General features: G+C 40.2%; 2 long non-coding RNA genes across 2 annotated transcripts; both read left to right on the top strand.

Annotated features, from left to right (window-relative positions):
• Positions 1-1,353: 1,353 nt before the first annotated feature.
• Positions 1,354-7,941, top strand: LOC143890011 (uncharacterized). The gene is made up of 2 exons (XR_013255100.1): positions 1,354-1,732; positions 4,940-7,941. It is a non-coding gene; the product is annotated as an uncharacterized LOC143890011 (long non-coding RNA).
• Positions 7,942-23,875: 15,934 nt separating this feature from the next.
• LOC143889365 (uncharacterized) lies at positions 23,876-24,797 on the top strand. Its single transcript, XR_013254818.1, has 3 exons — positions 23,876-24,339; positions 24,423-24,484; positions 24,591-24,797. It is a non-coding gene; the product is annotated as an uncharacterized LOC143889365 (long non-coding RNA).
• Positions 24,798-25,262: the final 465 nt, after the last annotated feature.

Here is a 25,262-nt window from a genome sequence, read left to right as displayed (position 1 = left end):
ACCCTATAATCAACAGATCAAAGGACAAATCATGGCTAAGGTAATGGCGATAAAAAGTCACTGACTAGATCTATATTTGAATAACGAATGGATATGACTGATTTGAAAAGAATAAGGAATTCTAACTAAGAGAAGAACCTTAATATACATAATCAGTATATATAGGTATATACACATACACACAAATCCTAACCAGGGGCACCAGCCCTAATTCTAATATAGCTGAGTCAAGGAAGTCTCGACTCAAGACAGACCGGTGAGTGTACTAGGACCGAATTGTAGCCATGTAAAATAAGCTACCATAGTCTACAAGTGGGACAAAGCTCCTAACTCTAGGTTCCACATGTGTAAGCAACACACGTTCGACCCTATATGAATGCAATATACTTTATATAAACACGAGTACTTCCTAGGTGGATTTCACTAAGTCAGTACGTATATACATAATATATAAAACAAAGTACGGCTCCGGACTCAACCTAATGGGTACTATGCGTATGAACCATACCTAATATGTATAACAAAAGTACGCCCAATGTTATACATAGTATGCTTCATTGCTCATCGGCTGCTATAAACACAAGTGCACCGAGTGTTTATGGCTGCAGCGCTGGCGCATAGCTTGGAAATAGATTCAACAGTACCATCAGGGTAATGACATCCCAGTCGGGCACGCATTGAATCTATCCCGTGGAGCCAAGAATAATAAAAAATAATGAAAAAAAGTAAAGAATAAACAATATGATAACATATGATGTGCAGTGTGTGAATCCCTTGTTTTAATTACGCACCTATCTGGTGCCCCTGGATTCTAACGATAGAGTTCCCATTTAAAATGATTTTAACTCAAATTTCTCCAAACTTAGTAAAAATGGCATTTTTAAAGAGTTACACAATGTTTTAAGAACTCCCCAGCAGAGTCGCCAGCCTGTGGACCCCGATCCGAGGACGGTGAGGGAACGAGTCCCTAACACCCTCTGGATCATCCACGTGAATGGGAGAAGGAGAGCTCTACTAAGGAACTCTCGAAACAGTTGCCACCCTTATAGCATAGCATGGGTGACGATATAAAAAGAAAGAGATATGTCTTGATCCGGAGCCAAGGCTCGAAACCAAGACATACCTAAAATGAACTCAGAGTCGTCATCCATGGATATGTGTAGACACCCCATTTTGTTTTGTTTTAATCAACAAATAAATTAGTGTGTTAAATCCATGTGAGAACCCCCTCTATCATTGATTTATATGTTTTAGGTCATTAATATCTTGATCTGACTTTACGGATCATCAATCGGGACAAAATAAGCTAGGGTCACTTCATAGCCCGGACCCTGATTCCATTCCGAGACCCGATTTCCGTAAATCGTTAGATCAATGGCAGATCATGACCTGGGTCTAACCATCCAAAACCACCTAACCTCTCCTCTCATCCTAACCATTCAAACCTCACCTAACCTCACCTAACCTCTCCTCCCATCATAACCATCCAAACCTCACCTAACCTCACCTAACCTCACCTAACATCACCTAACCTCACCTAACCTTACCTAACCTCACCTAACCTCACCTAACCTCCTATCCCATTCTCCTATAAATACCCTCTCATCTCACCAAAGAAAAGGAGGAAAAAAAAGAAGAGAGGAGAGAACCCCTCTCTTAGAAAATTCAAGCCCTCTCTCTAGACCAAATCCCTCTTCTCCATAAGTTTGCATGGAATATCGTCTACAAAAAGGTATGTCTTTTGGAATTTTATTTTCTTTTCTATATTTGTAGGATTGAGTGTTGTTTTGCGTATATTTTGGTTGATGTCATGTTTAATTTTGTACTAGTTTGGCCTTGGTCATGTTCTCACTTATGCTAAATATGATTAATGTGTTAGGGTCATTAGAACCTATTTGCAATGGGATGTTGAAATCATTGGCTTGTTAGGGAATTTAGATTTCTTTTGGGAAAACAATTCATTAAAAATTTTGAACATTTACAAGAAAGAAAACTTGAATTTTACATGAATTATCAAAACCCATTTAATTTGGCTTACAAAACCTCCATCTTTCAATTGATAACAACAGCCCCCACTCCAATTTGATAACAACAGCCCCCACTCAATCTCAAGAACCCAATATCCATACCCCACCTTGCCAAGTAGATAAAAACAACCCCTTTTTCAAACATCCCATTTGAATCTAATCTCAGGCCCATTCAAGCCATTTTTCATATTCACCGTCTTTTAATCACTAAAAAAATAAGAACTATCAAAAGAAAACATGGGGGTGCCAATATCATTCCCGTCATAGTGCTAGCTGTTAGACTTTAAACAGATTTTTCGACCTCTAAACAACAGAATCGTGGGAAATGGTTAACTACAAAGTCGTAGATATTTTCGTGCCGTTTCCAACGAGTATTCGTGCTAGATCAGACAGCGAGCGGTTAAAAAGTTAAGTCCAAAATGGTTGCGGCACACCTTTAGGCATTTCCAGTTTAATGTTGCTGTCCTTTTGTTTGCAACACAAATTCGAACCTCTAAATCACAGATTTACAAACAATGGAGAACTACAAAGTTGTAGCCCTATAAAAGATCTTTCCAACGCATATTTGTACGTTGAATTTGGCCAAGCGGTTAAAGAGTTACGACAGTTTTAGTGGGCTGCATTTGTCAGATCTTTTAATGGTCAATGGTTTGTTGAATTTGTGCAATTGTCAAAACTTGGTTGTGTTAACGTCATTTTCCAAACCAAAATCGAAAGACATTAATCTAAAGTACATCCAACCTAAAATTAACAAAACTAAAATTCACCCATTTAAAATCCACTGATAAAAATCCGTTAAAAGCCATTAACCAAAAGACCACTAAAAATTTCAAATGAAACTAAAACCTTCTAAATAAACAACTTTAAAAGCTACCAAACACACTAAATACCTTCAGATAATAAAAGCTTCAAGAAAACTCTAAAAGTTTCCACAAACCCAAAAGAATTCGAGATTCCCAAGAGCCGGTGGATTCAAAATTCCTTTAGGAACCCTTAGAGCCCAATTTAGGAACACTGGTGTCGTGTCGTGTCGTGTCCTAAGTTTTAGGGAGTCTTAGGTTTTAGGGAGTCCTAGAGTCAGGAGTCCAGCCTCATCACGGACGTTTGCTATGTATAGCAACCGTGCCATAGGTTTAGTTACACTAGTCACCCGATCTTTTCCATAGGACAAGCCTAGTAAACTAGGATGTAGGCTAACCTGCATTAGTCTAAGGGACAACTTGCATTTAGATAAGAATCATATAGCATCTTCGATGAAATCCTAAGATAATAAAATCCTCAACTTGAATTAAATAACTTCTCTTAAAACTGTTGAAACAGTCAATCCCGTCTAGGTCGGTGTCTTAGTTGAGTTAGGCATATGTAACTTAGCTTAGGTGCACCGAACTACGTCGACTCTGATCCCAGTGAGGCTTGGGTACGTAGGCAGCTTGGATGTCTGACGGCATACCACCCGCGAGTCGGCACCACAACAAATTGTGGTGTTTTCTATATTAATTTTCTTGTAAATGCTTAATCAAATCACTTAGGACTTTCCATGAAATTAGAATTTTAGGAGAACTTTCACTTAGATTGAATCCAGACAAATTAATAAATCAAGATACACATTTAGGATTCACATTGAAATTAGATCATAGGATGCATGTCACTTAGTTCGCACATTAACATAGAGTTGAATGAGCCATTTAAAATAAATTTAAAAGAGTTAGCTTTTGGAATCGAAGACCGATTATCGGGCAAGAATGGTGCATGTGGTGGATAACTCCCCATACCTTCCATTCTCGTAACCAGGTAGCGAGTCTAGATTTCTGGTTAATTACGGGTCCTAGATCCCACATCTAGGTGGCGACTCTGTCAGTCTCTTTCGTGTGGAATTCGGATTGCCTTAGTGATCCCAAGTTCACAGGAAAGATTAATTCAAATCAATAATAAAATGCACACGCCAATCGCGTGGATACGAGAGACCAAGAGAGAGAGAGCGGCGGCTCGCGCCCCACACCCCTCTCGCGGGATCAGGGTACCACAGTCTGGCGACTCTGCTGGGGATCACCTAACTTCATTAAAATTCCAAAAGATAATTCATTTGAATTTAATTTAACTGGCTCATAAGAACTCTATCTCTTGTATACTTGTCAGATTAGTTTGTCTTGTTTTATTTTCTCATCACATTTTACTCAAACTTAATCTAACAAAACCTGAAGGCATCATAGATTGCGCAAACATATTGCACACACTTACATCACTTGCATCTAAACTCTTGCATCTCACGTGCACACACGTCCTATTTTAGGAACCCGGAGTGTTATCTAGCATGGTTGACTGGGATTTCATCACCTGGTGCCTCTGTGCTAGAGAAGCATTCCACCCTTAGCCTAGTACCTTTATGGTACGTAAACGGATCTCTTGTTCACGTACTGATACGCCGGACACTGGTACAGTATATCGAACAGGGATTCGCGCTAAGGGAACTCTTGGCCTTACCCCTAGATTAACCCACACATGCATGTAGTATACGAACACATGTGCATCATGTGTGTGAGCCTAGTTTAGGATATCCTACCCATTGGTGTCTAGATTAGGCCGTGGTCCATCTTCCAATGGTCACGATCGGTCCTTAGATACACGAACAAAGTCATGAGTCGAGATTCTCTCTCCACTCCGATAGATTAGGATTAGGGTTGATGCCTTCAGGTAACACTGATAAAATGTGAAAAAAAAAAAAAAAAAAAAAAAATTTCCCTTTGGGTTAGGATATAAATCCCATAATTTTCAAAGATCTCATAGGATTAGTCATTCATGATCTATCCGTTGAAAGCAATCTTATGCTATCTCATCTAATCTTTTGATCGTGCGTCTTTCGTTCTTCTGTCATACGATTCGATCGTATCTTCATGCCATCCCCTAACTGGCAGATGCAGAATCTCACAATCTTTCGATTATGCGTTCTCATGATCTGATCATGCCTGGTCCAGATAATCCAATCTTGCTTGTACCCCTGGTCTGTTCCTCCTCTAGGGGCTACCTTTTTCAAGATTATTTTGCTAAGTCCTTCAGAGTTCACTCTCAGAATCATTGAGCTAGGGGCATTTCCCTATGCGAATCAGTCATCATTGTCCAAAATTGAAAGTATCAGCCATGATGATGTTCAGAACGAACCAGCCTTCGCCGAGCCTTCAACGCCAAACAGTTGCAGCGGTTAAAGTTTTAGTCACTTACTATTTTATGTTGAGTCAGTCATCATGGTCAGTATAATTGTTGAGTCCGGTCTTACAGTTAAAGGTCAATGCCTAGTCCAGGCAAGTTATCTTCTGTTTCTCTTTCTTATTTAGAGTTGTGAATCGTGAGCATGTTCAGGATAGGTCGTCTGATGTAATAGCTTTTCTTTAAATAAAATTTCAGTCAGTTCCAAAAAGTTCACTTGTGTCTGTTCTTAAGTGTGCTTCTGATCTTAAAATAAGACTCCCTCCTCAAATGAGGACAAAATTGACGAAACTCCACTTGAGTCACAGCAATTACTTGAGCAAGAGGAGGAGCGCCAATCCCAGCTTTTCAAAGAAGAAATTGAAGTGGTAAACACTGGCACTGAAACTTTGATTCAGTGAATGCCGATTGAAAATACATTACCCTCTGAAGAGTGTGAAGAATTGATAAAATTGTTTCAAGAATAAGAAGATTGTCTAGAAAAGCTACAACCGATACCAGGGGCAAGACATAGATGGAAAGCTCAAAGAAAATGAAGAAAGTGAGAAGATATATGCTATACAAGGGGCATAGAGTGGAAACAACTTTCATATTTCCAATCAATGACCTTGGTTCTCAAGTTCATAAAGCCAACAAATTCAAGATGAAAAGTTCAAAAGCAAACAATGAAAAGTGATCATCAGATATCGAGAGTACGAATCCATAGATGGAGGATGTCAAAGAACAAGTTTCGCTCTATGAAAGTCAAAAGCACGTATTAGAATCTTGAAAGAAGAAGATCCATTATCTCTTACCTGGAAATGCCGTCAAACTCCGCGAAAAAAAAAAAAAACAAAAGAGAAAAAAAAAATAATCAGTACCAGAGGGACTCTAGTAACCTAGATCGATTCCCAATCTGAACATCGAAAGGCCTCCTTTGGCCGATTAAATCCCAAAATCAAAACCCAATGTCAAAAGAATACCGATTTGCAAACCCTTCGAGCCTAAATCAAATTTTCTTGAAAACCCATCAAACTTGGGGCATTCCCCCGAACTACGCGAGACCTGATCCCTATACTGGGGTACGTAGGCAACTCGGTTGAACCGAGTTCGGTCGATTCAAAAAGGAAAAGAAATTCAATCCTTTCAAAAAAAAAAAAAGAGAGGGACAAGTTCCAAAAGAAGAGAAGTTAATTGTTCCAGAAAGAAAAGAAAAAAGGAAAAAAAAATCAAACAATTTATCTTCAAACTAGGGGCATTCGCCCTGAACTACACACGACCTAATTCCTACCTTGGGATATGTAGGCGACCTGTTCACAGGTTCGGTCGAAATCTTTGTTGAGCCTTAAGCCATTCTTTGAAAAGCCCTATCCTACCTATAAAAGTCCTTCTGGTGTTCAGAACTAATGAGCTAGGTCCTGAGATACAATAAAAAAATGAAATGATGATGAATAAGAAAAATAACGGAGTTTGAAGATCTGCTAGACTGAAAACCTGAAAGGGCGGTCTAGGCAAAATTTAAGATCATTCCCCTGCTAAGTTGAAAACCCGAAAGGGCGGCTTAGGCAAAAGCTAAGGGGATAGCCTGCTGGATCGAAAACCTAGAAAGGTGGTTCAGGCAAAAGTTAAGGCTAGCGCGGTCCGCCAAGTTAAAAACCCTGAAGAGGTGACTTGGTCACGGTAAGAGAATCAGTATAAGAAGGCAACAGCCGGTATCAAGACTGAAGATCAACTGAAGTTCAAGCAAATTCAAGTGATATCCTCAAAACTGGGGGCATTGAAGCTAAGCAATCTTAGGGGTCGTAATTAAATTCTTGAGGCATTACTGTTTCGAGGAAGAAGTCCAGTGTTTACGATTTCAAAAAAAAAAAAAAAAAAAAAAATTCCTTGAAATGATAGATTTACCAAATAAAACGTTAACTAAGTCAGAAGCATCACTGTGTTTGTCAGTATAGTCAGTCAATCTTTGTTATTCTAAGTTCACTCCTTCAGGGCTGCTCAATCCTTTGAGTAGTGCCTTTCATCTAAGTTTTCTCTTTAGAAAGAGTCAATCGTCGTTCCTATGTCCAAATGATGTAACTGTCTTGGTGAAAGAGGCCCGGCCTAGGCAGCTCCCTGCAATTATACCTGAAAGGGTTCGAGAATCTAGTCAAACAGCTACATTTCAAAGAAGATCAACTCAGAAGAGTTCAGAAGTAGAAACATCAGAAAGCCCAGCTTCCGTAAAAAGATCATACCCCAGGAAGGCACCTTAAGCTTGGAAGAGCCCCAGATGCAATGGTGGTTGAGCCAATTTCTCAGAAAGACGAACCATTAAAATTCGGAATCTCCTTCCAGTTTGTTAAATACTATCCTGGTCAAGAAATGTTTATCTAAACACCTGTCAAGAGGCAAATCCCACTTTTCCATGATTATATCCGAGAGAGCCATTGTTCTAAATTACCAATCTCAAATGTCTTGTTCAAGGTTTCAGTTATCAAAATCCCCAGAAGACAAGACCAACAGTCTCATTGAGAAAAATCTTGTTGAAGTTTCATAAAAGTGTTCCTAATCCATCCTTGTTATTAATGGTTCTTCGTTCATAAGGTTGGTCGTCTCATCATTCGTCAAAGTCTTGGTTTCCACTGTCTTTACTGGGCGCGATCTATAATGTCCCCGATTTCATTGAGTTCAAAAAAAAAAAAAAAAAAAAAAATCCAAAATTCATCAAATCCAATTCTACGTCAAATTCAAATTCATGAAAACCTCTAAATTCTTCGAGCCCGTTTGTGAACGGTGCCTCTTTTCTCGAGGCCATTTGTGAATGGTCTCGTCTTCTCCTTGAGCCCGTTTGCTGACGGTATCTCATTTCCCAAAAATAAAAATTCATCAAATCCAATCCCTGATTCAAACAAATCCAATCTTACGTCAAATTCAAGTTCATGAAAAATCTCATGTCCTCTTTGAGCCCTTTTGTGAAAGGTGCCTCATTTCTCGAGTCCATTTGTGAATGGTCTCGTCTTCTCCCTGAACCCGTTTGTGAACAGGTTTCTCATTCTCTGAGTCCATTTGTGAATGGTCTCATGTCCTCTTTGAGCCCGTTTGTGAACGGTGCCTCTTTTCTCGAGGCCATTTGTGAATGGTCTCATCTTCTCCTTGAGCCCGTTTGCGGACGGTACCTCATTTTCCAAAAATAAAAAAATTTTATCAAATCCAAATCCTTAATTAAAAAAAAATCCAATTCTACGTCGAATTCAAATTCATGAAAACCTCTAAATTCTTTGAGCCCGTTTGTGAACGGTGCCTCTTTTCTCGAGGCCATTTGTGAATGGTCTCGTCTTTTCCTTGAGCCCGTTTGCGGACGGTACCTCATTTCTCAAAAATAAAAAAAATTCATCAAATCCAATCCCCGATTCAAACAAATCCAATCTTACGTCAAATTCAAGTTCATGAAAAATCTCATGTCCTCTTTGAGCCCTTTTGTGAAAGGTGCATCATTTCTCGAGTCCATTTGTGAATGGTCTCGTCTTCTCCTTGAACCCGTTTGTGAACAGGTTTCTCATTCTCTGAGTCCATTTGTGAATGGTCTCATGTCCTCTTTGAGCCCGTTTGTGAACGGTGCCTCTTTTCTCGAGGCCATTTGTGAATGGTCTCATCTTCTCCTTGAGCCCGTTTGCGGACGGTACCTCATTTTCCAAAAATAAAAAAAATTATCAAATCCAAATCCTTAATTAAATAAAAAATAAAAAATCCAATCCTACGTCAAATTCAAGTTCATAAAAAATCTCTAAATTCTTCGAGCCCGTTTGTGAACGGGGGCCGCCTCATTTCTCGAGTCCATTTGTGAATGGTCTCGTCTTCTTCTTGAACCCGTTTGTGAACGGTGTCTCATTTTTTGAGTCCATTTGTGAATGGTCTCATGTCCTCCTTGAGCCCGTTTGTGAATGGTGCCTCATTCTCTGAGTCCATTTGTGAATGGTCTCATCTTCTCCTTGAGCCCGTTTGTGAACGGTGCCTCATTTCTCGAGTCCATTTGTGAATGGTCTTGTCTTCTCCTTGAGCCCGTTTGTGAACGGTGCCTCTTTTCTCGAGTCCATTTGTGAATGGTCTCGTCTTCTCCTTGAGCCCGTTTGTGAACGGTGCCTCATTTTTTTGAGTCCATTTGTGAATGGTCTTGTCTTCTCCTTGAGCCCGTTTGTGAACGGTGCCTCTTTTCTCGAATCCATTTGTGAATGGTATCGTCCTCCTTGAGCCCGTTTGTGAACGGTGCCTCATTTCTCGAGTCCATTTGTGAATGGTCTTGTCTTCTCCTTGAGCCCGTTTGTGAACGGTGCCTCTTTTCTCGAGTCCATTTGTGAATGGTTTTCTATCCTCCTTGAGGCCGTTTGTGAACGGTGCCTCATTATCCAAGTCCATTTGGGAATGCTTCTTATCCTCGTTGAACCCGCTTATGAGCGGCGTCTCATCTCCTTCTAAAAACTGTTTGAGAGCGATCTTTGTCCTTTCCCTTCAGAATCCATTCGAAAATGATATCTCATTCTCTAATTGCCCGTTTGTGAACGGCGCCGCATCGAGTTTTTATTATTATTCAAGTTCTAGGGTTTCATCTAAGGTTTTGCATTATGTTAAGGTGCGTTGTGTCTAGAGAGTCCTTTGTCGATTAAAACTACGCAAAATGGTTCTGTCATTTTTAACTTTGGTATTCAATGACTACGTCATCTCTACCAAAGAGGGGCATCTGTAGACACCCCATTTTGTTTTGTTTTAATCAACAAATAAATTAGTGTGTTAAATCCATGTGAGAACCCCCTCTATCATTGATTTATATGTTTTAGGTCATTAATATCTTGATCTGACTTTACGGATCATCAATCGGGACAAAATAAGCTAGGGTCACTTCATAGCCCGGACCCTGATTCCATTCCGAGACCCGATTTCCGTAAATCGTTAGATCAATGGCAGATCATGACCTGGGTCTAACCATCCAAAACCACCTAACCTCTCCTCTCATCCTAACCATTCAAACCTCACCTAACCTCACCTAACCTCTCCTCCCATCATAACCATCCAAACCTCACCTAACCTCACCTAACCTCACCTAACATCACCTAACCTCACCTAACCTTACCTAACCTCACCTAACCTCACCTAACCTCCTATCCCATTCTCCTATAAATACCCTCTCATCTCACCAAAGAAAAGGAGGAAAAAAAAGAAGAGAGGAGAGAACCCCTCTCTTAGAAAATTCAAGCCCTCTCTCTAGACCAAATCCCTCTTCTCCATAAGTTTGCATGGAATATCGTCTACAAAAAGGTATGTCTTTTGGAATTTTATTTTCTTTTCTATATTTGTAGGATTGAGTGTTGTTTTGCGTATATTTTGGTTGATGTCATGTTTAATTTTGTACTAGTTTGGCCTTGGTCATGTTCTCACTTATGCTAAATATGATTAATGTGTTAGGGTCATTAGAACCTATTTGCAATGGGATGTTGAAATCATTGGCTTGTTAGGGAATTTAGATTTCTTTTGGGAAAACAATTCATTAAAAATTTTGAACATTTACAAGAAAGAAAACTTGAATTTTACATGAATTATCAAAACCCATTTAATTTGGCTTACAAAACCTCCATCTTTCAATTGATAACAACAGCCCCCACTCCAATTTGATAACAACAGCCCCCACTCAATCTCAAGAACCCAATATCCATACCCCACCTTGCCAAGTAGATAAAAACAACCCCTTTTTCAAACATCCCATTTGAATCTAATCTCAGGCCCATTCAAGCCATTTTTCATATTCACCGTCTTTTAATCACTAAAAAAATAAGAACTATCAAAAGAAAACATGGGGGTGCCAATATCATTCCCGTCATAGTGCTAGCTGTTAGACTTTAAACAGATTTTTCGACCTCTAAACAACAGAATCGTGGGAAATGGTTAACTACAAAGTCGTAGATATTTTCGTGCCGTTTCCAACGAGTATTCGTGCTAGATCAGACAGCGAGCGGTTAAAAAGTTAAGTCCAAAATGGTTGCGGCACACCTTTAGGCATTTCCAGTTTAATGTTGCTGTCCTTTTGTTTGCAACACAAATTCGAACCTCTAAATCACAGATTTACAAACAATGGAGAACTACAAAGTTGTAGCCCTATAAAAGATCTTTCCAACGCATATTTGTACGTTGAATTTGGCCAAGCGGTTAAAGAGTTACGACAGTTTTAGTGGGCTGCATTTGTCAGATCTTTTAATGGTCAATGGTTTGTTGAATTTGTGCAATTGTCAAAACTTGGTTGTGTTAACGTCATTTTCCAAACCAAAATCGAAAGACATTAATCTAAAGTACATCCAACCTAAAATTAACAAAACTAAAATTCACCCATTTAAAATCCACTGATAAAAATCCGTTAAAAGCCATTAACCAAAAGACCACTAAAAATTTCAAATGAAACTAAAACCTTCTAAATAAACAACTTTAAAAGCTACCAAACACACTAAATACCTTCAGATAATAAAAGCTTCAAGAAAACTCTAAAAGTTTCCACAAACCCAAAAGAATTCGAGATTCCCAAGAGCCGGTGGATTCAAAATTCCTTTAGGAACCCTTAGAGCCCAATTTAGGAACACTGGTGTCGTGTCGTGTCGTGTCCTAAGTTTTAGGGAGTCTTAGGTTTTAGGGAGTCCTAGAGTCAGGAGTCCAGCCTCATCACGGACGTTTGCTATGTATAGCAACCGTGCCATAGGTTTAGTTACACTAGTCACCCGATCTTTTCCATAGGACAAGCCTAGTAAACTAGGATGTAGGCTAACCTGCATTAGTCTAAGGGACAACTTGCATTTAGATAAGAATCATATAGCATCTTCGATGAAATCCTAAGATAATAAAATCCTCAACTTGAATTAAATAACTTCTCTTAAAACTGTTGAAACAGTCAATCCCGTCTAGGTCGGTGTCTTAGTTGAGTTAGGCATATGTAACTTAGCTTAGGTGCACCGAACTACGTCGACTCTGATCCCAGTGAGGCTTGGGTACGTAGGCAGCTTGGATGTCTGACGGCATACCACCCGCGAGTCGGCACCACAACAAATTGTGGTGTTTTCTATATTAATTTTCTTGTAAATGCTTAATCAAATCACTTAGGACTTTCCATGAAATTAGAATTTTAGGAGAACTTTCACTTAGATTGAATCCAGACAAATTAATAAATCAAGATACACATTTAGGATTCACATTGAAATTAGATCATAGGATGCATGTCACTTAGTTCGCACATTAACATAGAGTTGAATGAGCCATTTAAAATAAATTTAAAAGAGTTAGCTTTTGGAATCGAAGACCGATTATCGGGCAAGAATGGTGCATGTGGTGGATAACTCCCCATACCTTCCATTCTCGTAACCAGGTAGCGAGTCTAGATTTCTGGTTAATTACGGGTCCTAGATCCCACATCTAGGTGGCGACTCTGTCAGTCTCTTTCGTGTGGAATTCGGATTGCCTTAGTGATCCCAAGTTCACAGGAAAGATTAATTCAAATCAATAATAAAATGCACACGCCAATCGCGTGGATACGAGAGACCAAGAGAGAGAGAGCGGCGGCTCGCGCCCCACACCCCTCTCGCGGGATCAGGGTACCACAATATGCCATGGAACCCTAAAATCAAATCCTCTGTGGAACGGATAACCAGAAATATATATGGGTTCGTGCCTGATTACGAATGGGGAAGGTCCGAAGAACACCCCCAATTCGTCCAAGTGCAAGCACTTGGTCTCTTATGCCATTTTCATTAACCCCAAAGAAGTTTAGGTAAAAATCATGTGAAATGGGAACAATCCTCAGGAGTCGTCTACCTAAGCATGCATTTCCTGAGAATACAAATAATAAACACATATAAAATAAAATGAAAGATGTGTCACCTAAGCATAGCTAGGTTATGAGTGACAAGCCTAATGGGTGTCTAAGTTCTGATGTGCAAACACATGCAAGCTATAGCTAAAGGTATATGATTAGTATAAGAAAGTAAGAAAGCACATCAAAAAAAATACAATAACTACACAACAAATCCTAAGACTCTAAATGATTAGCCCGAGTCTTCGGATGGTCTGGTATTCATCCAAAGAAGCCTACGTATCCCCGCCTCCGCAAGAATCAGAGCCACGTAATTCTTCGCGCCTATTCTAAACTATGATGCCTAAGACACCTAGACATCTATCCTAGACTCGATCTAAAAGACCGGACCAGTTATTAAAGTTTCTTATACGATTGTTTAAATTCCAGTGAATTGTGAATTTTAGGACACCCCCTATATGCCCTAACTAAATGCAGATTAGCCCTAAGCTAATGCAGGTGGTTCCTACAACCTATGTGTAACTAGGCTGTATTTTCTAAGGAAAACAAAGGGTGGACTAACGTATCCTGCTCTAGTCATCACTTGGCGATGTTGATCACCGACTGATCGGACGGAGGCATTCCTATAACTCTAGGACAGACCCATAACTCTAAAACAAGCACACAACACACAAACAATCAAACACCCTATCAAAAAGAAAATCCTAACTCTAAAACTCTCTATCTAGGAGAAACCTCTAACTTTAGAGGAAGATCTTTTGAAAACATGATTTTAAAGGTTTTTTGAAGAGGGTTTAAAACATTATTTACAAAAAGTTTGGCTGGACTTGGGATGTAAATCCCAAGCTGCACTACGTACCTCGTGGGAAAGGATCAAGCCAACGTAGTTCGAAACGAACTCTCCTAATTGCTAATTCTAAAACACTCAACACTTTAGGCTTCTTTAAGGTTTTTCAAGTATTTTTTATGTTTTTGAGTTTTAAAATATTCAATGTTTTTTGGATTTTAAAACTTTTCCAATGCTTTTGAAGTTTTAAAGAGTTTTCACATTTTTGATCAAAAACCTAAGGGAATATACAAAGCAAAACCCTAGGGCCGAACCCTATGGCTAACAGGGGAAACCCCTAAACCAGGTAAACTAACACCAAAGACGAGGGAATGATCTAAGATCACAAATAGGAAAAGCTCTAATGAGACCGTGCTAGTCTCTAACAAAGAAGAACTACGACAACACTAAGGAGAAACTCCTAACAGATGATACCAAAGAAGGAGTACAACTGAGACATAGGCTCTCTAATAATACCACGAAAAGATGAATGAGTCAAAGACTCTCTGATAATGCCATCCAAAGGACGAGTGAGTCAAAGACTCTCTAGTAATATCATCCAAAGGACGAATGAGTCAAAGACTCTCTAATGAAAACCACTAAAGAAGACAAATGAGTCAAAGGTTCTCTAATACTACAACTTAAAGGAGAAATGAGTCAAAGACTCTCTAAAAGGAACCGCTCTAATATAAGGCTGGGTAAGCCTTCTAAAAAAAGAAACCCTCTAAATGAGACAAGGCTTATCTCCAAATAGGGACTCTACCAATGAGGCAAGGCATGCCTCCTATGGATATCTCTTTAATGCGGCTGAGGTAAATTCCCTAAGGGGTAGGCTGTAAATGAGGCTCGTCTCTGAAAGAGAACTATCTTTCGAGACGAAACACATCTCCTAATAGGAAAACTCTCTACTAAATCAAACTCCCTAAGGAATTGGCTCTAAACGATGAGGCTTGTCTCCTAAGGAGAACCGCCTAACGAGACAAAGCATGTCTCCTAAGCAAAGGAGGGGAGCGCTACTCGGACCGGGCAGGTCCCCTAAGGATGGGCTGCTACGGACACCATAATGTTTTATCATATATATATATATATATATATGTATATATATTTATAATAGTAAAACAACCATGAAAGTAAACAGCATGTCATGAACTTAGCTCCAAAACCTTTGCAAAATTAACACAAGAAATTTTTGTAGCTGCCCATAAAACAGAAATTACAAATTGAACTGATGCAGAAAACTAATGCTATCATACTCGTTCATAAAAAATTTTAAACTATGATGATGACTTACTCGGATAACAAAGAAACCATATCCTTATATAGCAGATTCACCTTGACCTGCTCTATTTTTTCTTGAAAACATTACAGCACCAAAATCCAAGATAAAAGGAGTTTAACCCAGCAAAGCAATTCGAACAAGAAATCACATCTTATTATCATAACATTTGAGATTAAGTATAGATGCATATGATCACAACTCACATGGGGATTATGGATAGCATCTCAAGAATCGATTTACGAGCAATTAAGACCAAGGGAACAATAATAAAAGGAATGAGCAATATAACATTCAAGCTCTTTAGCTACAAAAGTGATCTAAACATCTTGGAAATTCTGCCACTAGATTTAGATATAGAAGGCAAAATGGAATGAACTTGCAACAGTTTTATGTCCGCACAACATTTATATCATCAACATAACCAAATGCGGATTTCTATTAACCTCCAGATGCCAAGAAAGATGAAGAAATCGATTAATTGAAAAGGAAATCATTGGATTAAAATAGGAATAAAGCAAGGACCAAAAGAAGAATTGCAGATCTATAAATTCCACATCGATTTGAAACCAGAATCAAAGCTTTAATCACGCACAAAGCATGTCAACAAAATCATCAAAATGAATTTATAATAAGAAGATTAAAAGCAATTTTAGCTCCGTGATTTACCTTTTCCCTTCGATTTCTAGCTTCCAGATTTATAAAAATTCCGACAAGATCACCTGAATCACCAACGTTGTCGTCAGAGCTTGGCTGGATTTTGATCGGAAAATATGATCAGAGAAGAAACAAAACGAAGTAGGGTTTGAAATTGGGGCTCTTCTCTCTCTCTCTCCCTCTCTCTCTCTCTTCTCAGATCTTTGATCTCAGATCTCAGATCTGAGATTCCTCATTAATTTCTATGAAAAATGAACCGTCTCCCTCTTTCAAATCTATGAAGATAGAGAATATCAGATCCCGACGGATCTTACCGATGGAGATAGAAATAGGGTCTGTTGAGGATTTGTAGTGAGAAAAACTAAGGAAATAGAAACCGCAATAGGGTTTTGGGTGAAATTAGCTTTGAAAAATGAGAAATGCAAAAGAATTAACAAATCTAAATGGTTAATCAAAAAAAAAAGCAAGATTTAAAGGAGATCATCGACCAGCCGGAACTTATACTCTCGCCGGAATTCTGCCCAGAGAAGAAATCAAAAAATGGAGAAATGAGAGTTAGGGTTTCAAAGGAGGTTTCTAGATTACGAGATCCACATCAAACAAACGAAGACTAACCAAACTCTGGTCAGATCTGAGCTCCGGCGAGCTTAGCCGTATAAGATCTGGAAATCCCCCTTTTTCCGATCTCGATCTCTCCCTGCTTTCACCGAGGTTTTTAGACGAAGATGAATAGTCCTCCTCCTCTCTTTCTCTGCTGGAAACGAAATAATGGGGGGAAATCGTCGGATCTGGTTTGGGTTAGGGAATAAAGAAGAAGAGGGTCTGAGATGGGATGGGGTTCAAGTATTAGTGGCTGATATGAAGGTGATAGTGGCAATGGAAAGGTGGAGAAGGAGGTGGAGGTGAGGGTGGATGCGCTGCGATCGGAGCTTGGATTCTGATCGTAGATCTGCCGGAGAATGAGATCGCATGCCGTCTGCAACTTTTCTCCCTCTCAGATCTCTCGAAACTTTCCTAACGAAGATCAAGAAAATCTTCTCTTCTCTCTCTCTATCTATCACAATCTTCGGATCGAAGGTAGGGAGACAATCGGGGAAGACGATCGGAGAGGGGAAATGGGTTTTTCTCCTTTCTCCTCTTTCTCTCTCTGGGTTTTTACGAGAAAATCCACAGTTTCCTCTTTTTTTTTCTCCCATCATTTTTCGCTTGATTTCTTTTTTATATTAAAAAAAAAGGCTGCTGATATTAGCACTACTAAAATTACTGGGCGCACAAATAGTGATGGGCGCGCCAATTAGTTGCGTAGAAAATGAGCTATATCAACCCCCTTTGTAAAAAGAATAGATTTGTCTCCTTTTCTTCCCACGGACAGCCCTTGCCTTGATTAATTCAACCCCCTTATTGCTTGTACTGCGCTTCTTGCATCGCTCGTCTTATTTGACAAATATGCTTGGATTTTGACGAGATTTGACAGGGCCCTCAATGGGACCCTAACCCAACTTAGGATAGAATTCGGGACCTTAACTCACTAATTTGACGAGGTCTCGCACAAACACTACCAACCTGGGTCCGGTCAAAATGGGGTGTCTACAATTATCAAAAGAAGGTTCTCCACAGTGAAAATGAAACAGTAGATGTCAACGATTTCTCATCAAAGCCTCCTTATTAGGGAAAAACAAAAAATGAGACCCTAGATGTATAAAGGCTTCCCAATAGTGAAAATGAAATCCTAAACTACAAAAGTAACTTAATAGAAGGAAAATAAAAGTAAAAAAAAAAAAAAAAACATGATACCCTACCGTACCTGAGATGATGGGGAACACTCCGGAAAAAATGATGCCCTCGCCGGAATACGGTCCACTGCGAAAAAGAGAGGTTCGGATTAGCGCAAGAAACCACCCCACGCCGGAGAAAATGGGTTGATCTTCACGCCGGCCACCACCTCACGCCGGAGAAGATGGGTTGCAGGTGGTTAAAAATGAAAAATGAGAGAGAGAAAGTGAAAAAAGCTTCCAAACAGTTAAAAACGAAGAAAAGTTAAAACGATGGGTTTTTTCTTCCTTAGGGGTATTTAGGTAAAAGGCCACGTACGTAAAAGGTGTTTTGACCTCCGTTGACAAGCTTTCAAAAGGGTGTCACCCATCCACTATTTTGTCATTTTTGTGTCACCAATTGACAATTTTTCCTTTATTTATTTAAGAGGAGGCTAGATCCAAGTCAAAGGAGTTGGTGAGATAGCGCCCCAACTTTGTATTTATTTATTTAATTTTTTTTTTTTGGTAGGCAAGCTGGGGTTAGGCGGACCCCTACCAGAAGTAATTATAAAAGAAAGGAACAATACAGAAGGGGGCCACGAGGGCAGCTACAAGGGAGAGAAAGGAAAAATCTTACAAGTTCCCAATATCCCAATAACCCAAAGCCATGAAACAGGCAAGCCAAGGCACAAGCAGCAGCTGGAGGGCGTGTAGCCGCGTCATCAAACATTAGTAGGGCTTCCCTATTAGGCTTCATTGTATCTTGGAGGCAATTCGCGGATCCCCTTTGCACACTACTAGTGGGGGCGAATCTTGTCTTAAGGAAAGTGATATCACGCCTTGAAGCGACAAGTTTCTGTATTCTATCAACAACAGTACCCTCAATTTTTTCCAACATGGATTTCCTCTTCAGTAACTTCGCGGGTGAGGTAGTCAGCTTCCAGGCTGTTAATTTTGAGACTGGGCTCCGGGACCTGAGATGAGACAAGAGGAGATCTTTCCTGGTTTAGCAGACTTTTGAAATGGTTTACTAGAGTGGAGGCTATCAGGTTGTGATCAAGAGTGAAATCTCCTTCAGCAGTTTTGAGGGCGGAAATGGAGTTGGTATTTCTTCTTGCGGCAATAGCAGAGTGAAAGAAAGCAGAGTTCGTGTCGCCTAGATTTAGCCAGTCAATTCGGGATTTTTGCCGGAGACAACTTTCTTCGAGGTAGGAGATTTTATTCAGGTACTCTTTGGCTTCAGTTTCTTCCTTACGAAGAAGGATGTTGGTGGGATCTTGGGCAATTCGGGTTTGGACTTCATCAAGAGCAGCTCTAACTTCAGGTTTTTTAATATTCACACGGCCAAAGATATTGGAATTCCAGGTCTTGATATATCTCTTTACTTCTTTTAGTTTAGAAACCATCTAAACATAGGATTTCCTATGGGGTTAATTGTCCAGGCTCTCTCAACAACTTCAAAGAGGGAAGGTTCTTCAAGCCACATGTTATGGAAAAGGAATGGCTTCGGATTATGGGGGCAAGAATTGGGTAAGTATTGGATGGTGAAGGGGGAATGGTCAGATTGGCTGGGATTTAGATGGGTAGCAAATGCAGTTGGATAATTACATAGCCAATCTTCGTTCACCAGGGCCCTGTCTAATCGGCGGAGCTTGAGATTACCTGATTTTGTGCTGTTGGACCAGGAGAGGGTCTGACCCATGGATTTCAGATCAGCTAAGAAACAGTCATGAATACTTATTCACAGGAGTTGAATTCTTCCATATCAACTAAGTTAGGACTGGCGCCACCAAATCTTTCATTATGGTATTTGAAAATGTTGAAATCTCCCAGGGCAATCCATGGCTGGAAGATGGAGGAGCTAATGGTTCAAAGGTCGTTCCATAAAGCTCTTCTTTCAGTTCCGGAGTTATGGCCATAAACAGCGGTAATGTTCTAGTGGAGGTTAGAATGGATGTAGACAATTTCCCCATGAATATATTGGTAGGAATCAAAGATGGGAATAAAGTGAAGGATTTGAGGGTTCCACAAGATCCACAATCGACCTTTTGTTGTGTGGTTATAATTAGCGAAGCAGGACCAGTTTGGGCAAATTTCAGAGGCATATTCAGAAAGAAGGTCACTTGTTGCTTTGGTTTCAAAGAGGCAAAGGAGGGGGAGTTGGTGTTTACGAATGAGAAATTGGATATCATCGCGCCTTTGCTTCGAACAAAGGCCTCTAACATTCCAGTAGCCTAGGTTAATCATTGGAGGAGGTGGGGAGGGAGATGTGGACACCTTTAGGCGCAGGGCCAGGAGGTGCTTTTTGGTTTGGGTCAGAGCATTGGGAGGGTTGTATTGGACAAGCCGAGGGATTTTTCAAGGGAGGGATTATGAGAGGGTCAGGGGTTGGAGTAGAAGGACTAGACATCAGGTTAGATGAGTCTTCAATCCCAGGGGACCAGTTTCTCCTAAGATTTTCAAAACCAGGTGGATTAACAGGATCTAATTCATCATCAGATTTGTAGGTTTCAAGATTGTTTTCAGGGTCTTCTGAAAGAAGGATATCAAAGGGGTTTTGGGTTGGGACAGATGGGAGAATAGGCTGGGAAGAGTTTACATCATTTGAGGTGTGGATGGTGAGGGGGGAATGGTTCTTAGGGGGCTCAGAATATGAGTCTGGGGGACAAGCCATGTACGATTGAGGAGCATCAGTTTCCACTTGGGGGTAAATCTTTGAGATCTGTCTCCATTCAGGGTGGGATATGGGAGGGGCTGATTTTTTATATTTGGGGCATTTCCTAGAGGAGTGGTTGAAAATCGTACAGTGGATACAAGCTTGGGGTTTCCATTCGTATTCAATTTGTTGAGCAACTTCGCCAAGAGGGGAATTGATTTGGATTGTTTCTGGGAGGGGATCATCTGCCTCAATCTCAATGAATAACCTTGCAGAGTTCAATTTGGTTTCTTCAGCTGTCTTAGAGTCCATATAGAGAGGGTTTCCAATTGCACTTCCTATTTTGCTAATGGCTTCCTGGTTCCAGAATTGGAGTGGGAGTCTTGGAAGCTTTATCCAAATAGGGATGGAGGCTAGCTCAGGTTTTTCAAGGGGGACACCAGGGGTCCATCTGCGCAGTATGAGGGGTCTACCTAGGTGTGGCCATCCATTTCGAGGATTTGGTTGCAATCTTCTCCGCAACTAAAGCAGAATAGGAAAAAACCATTTCTGAGTGTGGAGACACTGATATTGCCTTTGAGGTTCCATTTCTTCTGAAGATTCTCCTGTAGATTTTGAACGTAGGGTCTTTTCCCCATGAAGAAGCCTACGAGGCTATTGTCCCATTTATTGCTTCCTCTGTCAACTTCTTCCATGGTGAAAGAGATGATAGTCTTATCTGAACCTGATTCTTTAGGAAACACTCTTTTTAGTTTGACAGGGACTGGGGCTTTGGTTTGGAAAAGAGGTTTGTCCAGGGATTTGGGGGTTGGAATGATGGTCCACTACTCACAGGAGGGAGGGGAAGGAGAGGAGAAGGAGGTGGGGAGGAGGAGGGTGGGTGGGTGATTTGGGACGGGGGCAAGATTTGATTGTGATGGCTGCCCTTGTCCAACGGGTTTGGGGGGGAGATTTTCAAAATGATTTGACTGGGTAGGGGCATTTCTAGTATTTCCAGAAAGCAAGGACGGAAAATTTTCGGTTTGAGTATAGATCTGGCTGCTGGTGGAATTTGAATTTGAAAGGGGCGGGATTTTTTGGAATGGGGATTCGGAATTAGAAATGGGCGGGCTTTTTTGGCGGGGTTTGAGCTTCTCTGAAAGTTCAAGCAAACCCGGTTCCATCCGGCGGTTCTCCGGCAGCTTAAGGAACTGGTTTAGCTGGGGTTTAGGGGGTGGGAGAAAGTCTTGGATAGTTTTACGGTCGTATTGGGAAGGCTCCCAAGGTTTTGGATCAGGATGGTTTCTGGGTTTTTCTGATATGGATCTTGAACTGGGTTTTGTGGCTTAAGGGTCTACAGGTTTAGCTGGTTTAGGGAAGATCTTATGGGTTCGAGTACCCTTTTGATAATGGGTTTCAGACAAGGATTCTGAGATGTTTTCTAGATTAAGGCTCTGGAGCAAAGGGGATCTATCGGATAGAGGGGAATGGGATCTCGAGGAGTGCGAAGGGAATCTGTGGGATGAAGGGATGTTAAGAAGGTCATCAACATGTGTGAGGAAGCTGGGAGCAGGGGAGGACTGCGGCAGCCATCCTTCTTCTCTATCTCTCATTCCATCAGCAAATAGAGCTTCAACTCGATGATCGAGCAGGGGGAAGTGGGGTAGATTTTCAAACCCATACTCTTTTTCAATCTCCCGCACCTGGTGCGGAATATTTTCAGAGGCAAAAGAGGTTTTACCTGGGTCAGGCGGATCTCCACTCACCATAGGAAGTGCAAGAAATGTCGGAGAAGGACTTGGCATGGCAAAGCACTTGTGAAAGAGAGAGAGAAAGATAAACTGACGGTTAAGGAATGCGGATTGAAGCAGCAAGTCTAATATATATTTTCACCAGGAAATCCTTAACTCTTCCGAATTAATTCAAGCTGGTTTTGCTATTTGTACTAGGGTAAAAGTGGTTGTTCTTGCCAAAATTCACAGCTAGATTCTCCTATCTGAAAACAACCCATTTCTTAAAAACTAGAGAGATCACATGGGTCGATCTTACCTTATTGCATTTGTTCTAATTTCAATTGTTTTGGCTCTCTACTTCTCTCCAGGTAGCTGTTTTCAATTTTCCAACATCTTTATATTTACTTTTCATCACATCAACTTTCTCTTTTTATAGGATCTGGGTCTAAGGAGAAGATATTTCGTAGAGGAACTCTTCTCAATCAATCTATGGTGGGGTTTTCTTTCATTTTTCTTTCAATTTCTAATGATTTTTAAAGCCATTTTTTGTAGGCCATGGTTTTAAACACTTGTTTTCTTTTGATGTTTTTAGGATGATTGGAAGAAAAGTACACTGTTGATGGATTACGATAAACCACCCCTCAACAGGAATCCTGGTGTAGGCCATTAACAATCAAAAGAACAACAATACATTGGGACTTGGCTGGCAGTTGAAGATGATAAGCACCAATTATGTAATCTTTGTGTTGGTTTCATGATAGTTTTTTGTTCCATGTGTGAAGGAAAAACTTTGATAAGGTTGAGTAATCGTTTAGCTTAGAACTCGCTTTGAAGCTTGGCTGGAGTATCTGCATAACGATTCAATGCAGGAGTACATGTCAATTGCTATGCCCACATGTCAATTGCTATGCCCACAGCAACTAAGTAAGATTTTATGTAAAGTAATTAAAAATTTAATATGTAGTGAGACCCAATTGAAGACATCTATAAGGGAATTTGTGTGGATGGTTCTTAGCAGATCGAGGGTCGGATAATTTGTCATGGTAATCGGATCAGATTCATCAGATTATTTAAATCAAAGGCCGAAGGCTATAAGTTCTTGTTCAAACCCATTTAAAACGATCAAATCAATGATCAGATGTTCAGATCAAATTCATCAGATTATTTAAATCAAAGGCCGAAGGCTTTTAGTTCTTGATCAAATCGATGAACCAATAAGCCCAACATCACATGATTCGACGAGTAAAGAGCCCCCAAAATTTGTGAAAATCATATGGAAGGTCGCCTCGGGGAGAAGTTTTCCGATATCGGGTTCTGTCAACCGAACACTTACTCAGTCGACCAAGCTTGGCTTCGGTCGACCAAGTGGGCCTTCGGCCGATCAAAGTGTAGGGACTGGATTTTTTAGAAGTTTTCAGGTTGGAGTTCTGCCGACCGAATAATGGCACAGGACTGGATTTTTTAGAAGTTTTCAGGTTGGAGTTCTGCCGACCGAATAATGGCACGGTCAACCGAACCCCACTTTCTAGAAGGGTCTCCTTGTAGGTGTGTGGCACTGTCACGTGTTGGGCAGTTGTCTCAATTCGGGCTGTTGTCTCTGATAATTGGCTGGATTTATTTTGGATATGTGGATTACATTGTATGTATGATATCGAATGCCTTGCACGCTTGTAAGGCTCTCATTGCAGGTGTGTGGCTGGCTCATGGTCTGCGTTCGAAGCGTGACAACTTTTTCATTTATTTGTCATCGGATCGGATTTGCCGGGTAAATTTTCTCAACAAACCAGATTTCTTTAACTTCATATAAATTGACGACAATACTCCTATTAATTAACTAAAGACGATTAGGGATTTAGGGTATTTCAGACAGAAAGGTAGGGATTCGTGGCTCATTGATATTCATGAATAGGCTATGCCAAATGAAGAGATCTACAATGAAGAGAAGGGAAACTTATGGATGGGATGTAGCCATAGAAATAAAGAAGATGCTGATGGCAGTCCTATATCACTTCTAGACAGATGTGAAGAAACAAAATCAGAGGGGCCACTACCATATCCTTAAAAATTTTGGATTCTATGCCATCATAGTGATAGGCCTCTCGTTTTTTTGCTTGGGGTGTAGCTTGTTAGCTTACTCTAATATTTGTTTTATAGCATTGTCATGTTGTCACAGTTTGTACGTACGCTCTTTAGCTGTTGTGCCCCTCCCACATCCCACTAATTAAATTTCTGAGTCCCCACTTTGCCTCTCCTCTCTAGGCTAAAAGAAAGGTTTTTTTTATCCTTTCCCTTTTATAAATGCATCTAATACTCTAGTAAGAAATCGTGGGAACAACCATTTCTTAAACACCCTCAAGAAGTTATGGGTCGATCGTACGCTCTCACTGTTCTTCTTATTTCATCTGTTCTTTCTCACTGCTTACACCAGGGTAATTGATTTTACGTTTCTTTTTGCCTTTTTCTTTTTCTTTTTTGTTGCTTTCATTGAGGCTATTTTTACTTTGTATTGTAGGTTTTGGGGCAAAGGAAATGAGATGTGAAGAAGCAGTTCTTGTTAATGTTAATCAACTTGAGGTGGGCTTTTCCCTTTTTGTGTGTCTTTGTTTTAACATGGTTAATTTTCAGCCGTTATTACAGGATAAAATCCTAAAATAGTGCTTTGTTTCTGTTGGATTCTCAGAGGAAGTTGGAGAAAAGAAGAGCGACAATTGAATTTACTACTGATTATGATGGTCCAAAGAAAATTTTTAAACCTGGTGGTGGACGTACCCCACCATTAAGCACGGGGAAAGAGAGAGAGGCGGGGGTGTAAATGTTAGCATAATTTTCTACTGTGCCAAATCAGATACCCTGGCTGAGGAATGTAGCTATTTCATTGTTCCTTTGATTTGCTTTGTGTGGGTAGTTCCTTTACTAGAAACTCACTGAGTCAGCTCAAAACTCACTTTGAGACTTGCCCATTGCTTCTTCTTTGTTTCTTTGTCTATTTTGTGAGTGCTTTTTAGTAGAAAACTCATTGAGTCAACTTGAGACTCACATAAGGTGTGAAACAACGAATTACTCCATAAGCTTAAGCTGTTAAAGATGGTGTTATATAATCTTTTATACTTTAACACTCTCCGTCACATGGGGCCCCTCTTTTTTAGGGTTGGCCGACACATGTGACATGTGGCCCTTTTTTATGGGTTGGCCATTACATGTGGATTTTTAATATCAAGGAGCTTTTTGAACCCATGGCAATTGCTCTGATGCCATGTGAAACAACCAATTACTCCAAAAGCTTAAGCTGCTTGATGGCGTTATTTAATCTTTTGTACTTTAACATAGGCACCTACACATCAATGCTAATGTA

Source organism: Tasmannia lanceolata, unplaced genomic scaffold, assembly GCF_043159265.1.
Source record: "Tasmannia lanceolata isolate RefF3 unplaced genomic scaffold, GAP_Taslan_0.1 ptg000013l, whole genome shotgun sequence".
NCBI lineage: Eukaryota > Viridiplantae > Streptophyta > Magnoliopsida > Canellales > Winteraceae > Tasmannia > Tasmannia lanceolata.
The sequence above is the reverse complement of the archived record's forward strand: the minus strand, read 5'-3'. Positions and strand labels throughout refer to the sequence as shown.